This window comes from Onychostruthus taczanowskii, unplaced genomic scaffold (assembly GCF_017590055.1).
Source record: "Onychostruthus taczanowskii isolate IOZ18803 unplaced genomic scaffold, ASM1759005v1 scaffold119, whole genome shotgun sequence".
In the NCBI taxonomy this organism is placed as follows: Eukaryota; Metazoa; Chordata; class Aves; order Passeriformes; family Passeridae; genus Onychostruthus; species Onychostruthus taczanowskii.
Window position 1 is genome coordinate 79,093 of NW_024498340.1, and position 7,063 is coordinate 86,155.

Sequence of the window (7,063 nt, forward strand, 5' to 3'; positions counted from 1 at the left end):
TCAACTGATACTGAAGGCCACAAACATGAGGTTACATCAATACAGTTATAAGTATTGCAAAAGACAATTGGTTTTCCTCTTACAGATTAGAACTTAAATCATCATTGAAAGAAATGCTTACCTTATCAGGTTCACCAGGGAAAGGTAGAGCACAGCTTCTCAGCTGTACTTGGGGCAGACTTGACAAACCCCCTGAAATATATCTTGTGTTAGTTTGTGACACGCCCCATGCTGTTCTGTGTTTACCCAATAAAGTGATGGATGGAGCTGAATGTCAGACATGCACTTTTACTTGGAATAAGTCCATTCTTTGAAACAAAACAAAACAAAACAAAACAAAAAAAAAAGCCTAAATGAAAGGATTTTAACTTAAAAGTTTCCAAAAAGGAAGGTTTATTCATCATAGCACATGAAACTTTGCAGAAAAGACAGGACAACATTAAATGACTGAAGCAAAAATAATGATAAAAGCTATTCATTGGAACTTTAGTAGTAAGTATGATTTGGTTATGGCAGCAAATAGTGTAACACAGCTTGTGAAAATAAAAAAGAATGATGAGGAATTCAGTCTTGTAGAATGTCTGTAAGGAATTTTGTCTTATTTTCCTTAATATTCCTCTGTCTTGAATAGTGACAGGCCAGATCCATTTCAGAGTCACCATTTTGTGAACTTACAAATTTTGCTAAGATCAGCGTATGCAGGGCTGTATTTATTGCAACTTTTCTCCCACTGTTGGCTGGACTACCAGTATCACCATTCTTTCTTCCCACCAGAATCTATAGCTCTTCCTAAAGAATGGAGAAAATTTTCCACTGAGGAACGCAAGAAAGAGCATTTCCTTTCAATGTTTATTGCCAAATTTAATAAAATTGAAGTACATTTTTCTACAAGAAGTTATATGTATTTGTCTGGTGTCCCTTGCTGCATTGTAAAAGACCACAGACATAGTGCTTCACAGAGCACAGTTTTTCATTCCAGAGCAATCTAGCTCGAGGAACACAGACACACAGTCTGAGCGCAGCACATCAGTGGAACAAAACCCTCAGTGAGAGTATTTTGGGAATACAAATTAATTTCAGCACATCTATACAGGGAAGAACTACAGAACTATGAAAAATATGTTGGGGAAAGAGAAGTTGACAAAATAAGAAAGACAAGATTTCCGTAACTTTTTAATTCAGGCATATTTAGATCCTAGTCAGATGCTACCAGAAAAGGATTTGAAGTCGCTGATATAATTTTAAAGGGCAGTTTAAGGTGTGCTGTTCTTTCCACAGGTCACAGCACCAGATGCTAGGTTCAAAATGTGCCTTTTTTACATACAGAGACCATTCTTACATTCTTCCATAAGCAACTTCGTGGCACGTCAGCTGAACAAACCAGAAACATTCATGGTCTGCAAGACAGTCATAATATACAATAGCAAGCAGAAACCATTCCTTTGAAATAAAAGAATGGACAGACAATAAAAGAAACTGCTTTGACCTCTCAAATGCCACATAATTTTAAAACAGAAATCCAAAGTCAATACACAAAATGGCTCTGAAATTGCCTAGAACAAATTATGCCTCAGGAGAGAAGAAGTGGACTTTTTAACCCTTTTCGTTGTCTGTAAAAGTGGAAAGCTTCTGGATCATCCCTACCTTTCTCTCTAGTACAGTTCTTCATGGTCCCATTCAGCTGAAGTTGTTCATGTAATAGGAGCCGTGAAGAGCTCGGTCTGGACTGGTGCATTTACATCATACTGGTACTTTACATGGTGCAGAGTGTGGTCCAGGCCAGTCTACTACAATTCTTGTTATGCAGGAACAGGGCTTTTGTGGAAAGATCTTTAGACTTTGACCTGCTTGGCTCATCACTGCAGATCTACTGCAAAGAGAATGAGATTCTCTCACAGGAGCTGTGTGTAAACTGATCACCACTGTTGTGGGTCCCATTTAGCTGAAAAGGATCCCATCTTGCAGGAGGACAACGGGTCAAATGAGTGCATGTGCCTGTGTAGGGTGAACCTTTTACCACACAGCTGGGAGATGCTCCCTAGACTGCCAGCTGTTCCTGCAGCTTCTGCCTTTCCATCTTGAGACTGCCTTGTTTCTGTTCAAGCTGCCTTCTACAGTTGTGGCCATGGTCCATTGCAATATGTTTGACAGCTCAGAAGGCAAAGGACTAGCCAGTATGTTTGTCCCTGTCACTTCTAATGTTTGAATATACCTTGAGTTTTTTCCTTGGCAATCAAATTATCTAGTGGTGTGCTTCAACTCACCACATGTGAGCCACCTTGGCCCTTGTGCGCCACCTACCTTAATCATATTTGTATCATCGTATCCAGCCTGTAACTTGGTAGCTACAAAGATGTCCCATGACGGTACACGTGTTTTGTAACAGCCAACTCACAGTATTAATATTGTTAGCAAAATATTTCTGAGTTGAATATATTCACTAATGAGAGAATTTTTTTGGTTTACAGTGGAGAAGGGGCAGTCCATTGCTTGAGAAGTGTGCTAATGCATGACCCAGGTTACTGGTTTTTTTAGCACTTCTATTTTTTATTGGTCAAATGAATGATTAATGTAAAACAAATTGCAGAGGCAATTAATCATTCCACAAGTAAGTAAAAATCATGATTATGATCAGCTATCAGCATAGAATTGTAAGAATATGAGAGGTAGTGTCTAGTGGACTGGGCAACTTTAGATCTGTCACGGAGCCTAGTGAGGTTAAGCAAACCTTCCTGCAGTTGAAACACTTCCTCAGAGAAAAGACAATGTATTGCCCTGTCCAGCACAGCTGTGTAATGCAGCACAAACACAAAAGGATGTGTTTATCCACATATCCTTGTTTGACAATCCTTGTCCCAAGAAAGAGGTCAGCTAAGGCTTGGTTGCCCTTTCCTCTGCCAGGCATTCCATTGTGGTGCTGTCCCTAAACCAACAGACTCTTGGACATTTGGATCTTTACAAAAGGATATGAAGTCCAGGTCAGCTCACAGACCAAAGCCTCTCATCCAATCACAACATCCCATGCAGAGCTCAAGATTTAGTTTTCATCCATGCTGCTGTTCTTTTGTCAGTGGGAAGGAGCATTCTGATTGTTTCATGTTTGTCTTGCTCAGGGTGAATGCCAGTGATTGTTCAGTTAGGTGCTACTGCAGACCCTGGTGCTGTGGCTAATCAATGATGGTTTCTCTCTCTGTTGTCCCATAGGACTGTGCTCTTCCCCCATCCTGAAGAAACTTCAGGTGTCGGGTCAAGCTCCTTCAGACAGGAGCTCTTAGCCCACCTGCTATCTTTCTGGTAGCCCTGTGCCATCCTGGAGTGTTGGGCATCTTTGCTTGCAGTGCTGCCTTGTTCAGTCACAGGCTGTGACAAGGCTGTGCATACCTCAGTGTTGGCAGAGTGAATTTCTCCAGTGAAGGCATCTGCAGAAGGGTTCTTTGATGGATCCTGTAACAAGTCGCCCACCCTTACTGCATCTGCTTAGCAGTGCACACAGCATCCAGGGTCTGCAGCTGTATAGGTTCCGGACCAGCTCACACAGCTGTCCCTTTATCAATCACCACAGCACACATGAAGTCCCTTATTCATCCCTCAAGTCCATGGAATCAGCCAGCAGCCAGGGTGACGCTGGGTATGGCCTTACTCACTGGCTCCTAAGGAGGCAGCAGGGTAACAAAGACCTTGCAGCCAGCACACACTCAGGGCAGGAAAGATGACAGCTGGCATTGACACAACATTTGGCATTGGCTGTGCCACGTGGGAGCTTACTTACCAGCATCCCTCCCCACAGAGAAACCTGTTTGTGGCAGCCTGTGGCTAGCACTGCCCATGTCACCATGCCTGCTACGTTACCTCCCCTCACTCACAGTCTGCCCAACATGTCCTTTATCTCGGCACATACTCCCAGGAAAAATAGAATTCTTCTTTTGCACAAAATAGGATAAACTAATCTCTTGGTTTGTTTCAACATAGACATCCTTCCACAAAGCCTTCCTCTCCTCTGAATAGCAGACTACTGAGATTCTTGGCAATACTCCTGACATGACTCCTGCAGGAAAAGACTGTGCAGAAAAGGTGAAATGTCGCTGCACAAAGGTCCATGCCATCATGTTGGCTTTGCAGAAAGAACTGGGAGGCCTGGCAGACACCAAGCTGACCGTGAGTCAGCAATGTGTCCTTGTGGCAAGTAAAGTCTAAGGGGATGCCTTAGAAAAAGCACTGCCAGCAGGTAAAGGGAGGCTTTCCTGCCCCTCCAGTCAGCACTGGTGGGACCACAGATGGAATGCTCTGTCTGGCTCTGGGATTTCCATTCCGAAAGAGATGGGAGCAGGAGCAGAGAAGATGATTAAGTGCTTAAAGTATCTGTCATGAGAATAGAGGCTCAGAGAGATGGGACTTTTTACCCTGGAGAAGAAAAAGTGCAGGGGGATCTTATTCATGTGCATAACCTTCTTGAAGGGAGAGTAAAAAGAAGATGCAGCTAGACTTGCTCCTGTAATCAGGCAAGAGAGAAGGGACACAACCTGAAATAGCAGAAATTACATTTAAACATAAGAAAATACATTTTCTTTTGGATAGGGAGGTAAACCTAGGTTGCCCAAAGAGGCTGTGGAGTCTCCATCCTTGGAAATATTTAAAACCCAGAAGGACATGATCCCAAGTAACCTGCTGTAGCTGACCCTGATTGAAAGGTTGATCTTAGAATAAAAAATAAGCAGAGGTCACTTCCAGTCTCAGCTGTTCTCTGCTTCCATATAATATCTAGAGGAAGATCTCAAAGGAGATGGAGAGAGCAGGATTATTGCACATTATTGTGCAAAGAAAGTACAGCAGTGTGGATGAGGCACTTGGAATGGGAGTGTCTGTTTCACAGACAGTTATTATTTCCATGCTGTACAGAGAGAAATGTTGCCTCATAGTGGCAGGCCCTTGGATGTCTCTTTCTGCAATTTGTACCACTACATGCAGAAAGTTTCAGATTTTTTCTTCTTATCAACTAAGCATTATTTCTGGTACTGCACTGCAGTCTGTATGAGAAAAAGGGTCTCAGTTCTTCAGAAAACCCATTTGGAAGGCTGTGACAAAAATGCCAGTCACAACAAGGACATTTTTAAGGTTTGTTTATTTTTGCCTTTTTTCATGAAATACTTTTGGAGCATTTTAATATTGTAAAAAGCAAATATTAAAGCAAGTTACAGGTTTAGTACAGTATTTCTGAATTTACAATTTTTACTGCCTCTTGTCTTTTCTTTTTAGAAAGGAGAAGCTTTGTACTTGCTTCTGAGTCATGGCCCCTTTGCTTTTCTCCCATTCCTTCATTTTGACTATTATTGCTGTTCAGGAAACAACACTGGTCACTGAGGCATATCTTTGCACTTTGAGCACTTTCTGGTTTAATTATCATAGGAAGGAAAGTTTTCAAATGTAACCCTTCTGAGGTCTTATTGTTTAAGTGTACAGGCTTTTGAATTTAACAGCCTGGATGAAGTGCTTCTGGCTACAAGAGATGCAGAAAGTGATTAAACTGCTTATGGCAAGCCTTGAGATGTTGAAATTTTGCATCTCTTGGAACAGTTTAAACCACTGCTTTAATTTCTAAAGAAAAATAATTAAAATGTACTTGGTGAAATAGCTGTCTTTACCACTGGAGAAAAATGGGGTCTATATCACAAACATTCAGATAATGTGGGTGTCAGACAGGTAGCACCACCTTTTTTCCTCTACAGGTCTGCTTTTATCATGCCACACTTTACATTAATGTGGAAATAGAATCATAGAATGTCCTGAGTTGGAAGGATCTGGATCATGAAGTCCAACTTCTGGCCCTGCATAAAACAGCCCCAAGAATCATAGCATGTACCCAAAATCATTGTCCAAACACTTCTTGAATTTTATCAGGCTGGTGCTATGACCACTTCCTTGTTCCACTGCCCAAACACCCTCTGGGTGAAAAGTCTTTTCCTAGTATCTAAGCTAAGCCTACCCTGACAGAGATTCCTGATACTCCCTCAGGGCCTGTTATAGTCACCAGAGAGGAGACGAGTTCCTGGTCTTATGCTTCCCCACCTGAGGAAGCTGCAGAATGCAATGAGGTCTCTCCCTCAGTCTCTTCTTCTGCAGGCTCAACAAACCAAGCTGCTCCTTCTATTGCTTCCCCTCAAGGCCCTTTACCATCCTCACGGCCCTCCTTTGGATGCTCCCCAATAGTTTATTGTCTTTTTTATACTGCATTTCCCAAAACTGCCCCCAGCACTTGAGATGAGGCCACCCCTGTGCAGAGCAGAGCAGGACAATCCCCTCCATTGCCCGCTGGCCATGCTGTGCCTGATGCCTCCCAGGACACACTTGGCCCTCCTGGCTGCCAGGGCACTGCTGGCTCATGTTCAACTTGCCACTGAGTAGGACCCCCAGGGATCCCATCAACCAGGATCCCACAGGTCCCTTTCCATGGGGCTTCTCTCCAGAAATTTATTGCCTGGTCTATATGTACATTCAGGGTTTCCCTGTCCCTTATTGTTGGAATAGCTGATATTAGCGACCAAGTACCTCCTCTCAAAACTCTCAGTGGGGAAATGCTTTGCCTAAGATTTGTCCATCTACTTATTCTTTCTTATGCCCTTTGATTCGGATGATTTCATCATCTCAAATGGCAGAGTTGCTGGAACAATTTTTCCTTGAAATATTTATCTAACTAAAGTGCATCTTTAATACCCATTGGAATTGTATCAAAGAATAAATAAGAACAAGTTACTATTTCACTGGGCTATTTCTTGGCAATCAGTATTTCATGGAGGAATCAAACTATAGATGTGTGCATTCATTTATTTCATAAATGGGTAGGAATCTTCATATCTACATAACTTTATTAATTCTAAAAACTGGAGTATTGTACTAAATCCCATTTTTCTCACAACAGTTACCATTGCAACTGTTGTGACAATTTTAAGGGTTAGTCACCCAGAAAATTAAGAAAATTCAGATAATTTCAGGACCAGGATTTGTGACTTTCTTTTATTGTGTTAAGAAACAAAAAATCAATTATGTGCATGAAAATGAGTAAGATATG